Source organism: Pteropus alecto, unplaced genomic scaffold (assembly GCF_000325575.1).
Source record: "Pteropus alecto unplaced genomic scaffold, ASM32557v1 scaffold155, whole genome shotgun sequence".
NCBI classification, from domain to species: domain Eukaryota; kingdom Metazoa; phylum Chordata; class Mammalia; order Chiroptera; family Pteropodidae; genus Pteropus; species Pteropus alecto.
Genome location: NW_006438113.1, coordinates 23,258,553 through 23,260,029, shown reverse-complemented (window position 1 = coordinate 23,260,029; position 1,477 = coordinate 23,258,553). Strand labels below are relative to the sequence as shown.

Genomic DNA, 1,477 nt, shown 5'->3' with positions numbered 1-1,477 from the left:
ATTAATCAGGATAAATTTGTTTTCTATATGATTTCTGTAGATTTTACCTTCTGTTGTAACTTATGTCTATCTCTCTCCCTTCCCTTTCTCTGGCCCCCTTCCTTCCTCCCTTATTCTCCCTCTCCCTCCCTCCCTCCTCATTTTCCTTCCTCCCTTCTTCTCCCTCTCCCTCCCTCCCTCCTCATTGTTCTTTCTATATGCTATAGATTTTAGAATTAGACTAATCATTTTACCTCCATTTCTTTGGAAAAATGTCGACCTATGGATTTTTCTCATACAACATAACACTGCTTTTAACCATAAAAGCTATATATACTTGAAAAAGCACTTTTCCATCTACAGCCATGCCACCCTGAACAAGCCTGATCCCATCTGATCTTGGAAGCTAAGTAGAGTTGGGCTTGGTTAGTACTTGGATGGGAGACCACCTAGGAAGACCAAGTGCTGTAGACATAAAAAATAAGGGACTGTAAACTGACAAGGTCCTTGCAATCTATGAAATCAACCAAGGGTTGCCTCACCTAAAAAAGAAAAAGTGCTTTTCCTCCAGCAGATATCAATCTGTTTCAAAAAGAGCTGTATGAACAGAGGGTGAAGATAGCTGTTGATTCTTTCATCCAGCAGTTCTCATGCAATATAGGACAGCAAAAAGAATTTAGAAATTAGTATAATAAAACTAGTAAGTCGCATTAAAATATTTTAAGCCCAAGTATTATTTAGCCAAAGCGTAAGTCATAAATCACTATATGTTTTTGTCAATATATAGTTAACAAAAATGCATACTATCAGATTAAAATGTCATTTCTTATAACTCTAAGAAAGAGTACTTTAAAATGATAATTTTATCCCTCTGATTGTGTTTAATTCTACAATTAGCATAATTTTATGTTCAAAAATTAAAATAACAGTAATTATTAATTGAACATATAAATCAATTACTGATGACTGTAGCGGTATCTTGAGATTAATTAACTTGCATCTTTACTTTCTGTACAAATACTGGGGTTCTTTTCACATTCCCTTGGCTATTTTTTTTTATGTTAAAAATGAGTATTGAGAGTTAGACTACTTTTAAAACTATTTTCATGTAAACAAAAGTACTTTTAGAAATACATACTGAAATATAGAACTGTCTTGGAATATTCAAAACCTCAAAAACCAGAGAAGATTGAAAAACTGAAACTTTATTTCAAATGGAAAGGAAAGACTTAAATGAATGGTTTTTAATTTCTTGAACTTAAAGAGAAAGGATATGCCCTAGTGTATCATTCTTTCTCTTTAAGGTGAGAAACTGCTTTATAATAGAGTCTGCATTCTTAGTCTGGAACAATCTGAAGATTTGAAATTTTTAGTATGATGAACATCTTAGAGTTCTGACCATTTTGGAAAATCCAAAGGAGTAATTAACTGTGAAGAAAGTAATTGTGTATGAATAATTTAAATAGTCATGTTAGTTTGAGTCTAATGATGTTCGCGG

The 1,477-nt window shown here is 32.8% G+C and overlaps 1 pseudogene; it reads left to right on the top strand.

The window, feature by feature from the left end:
• The first annotated feature begins 334 nt into the window (after nucleotides 1–334).
• LOC112482789 lies at nucleotides 335–453 on the top strand (annotated as a pseudogene).
• Nucleotides 454–1,477: the final 1,024 nt, after the last annotated feature.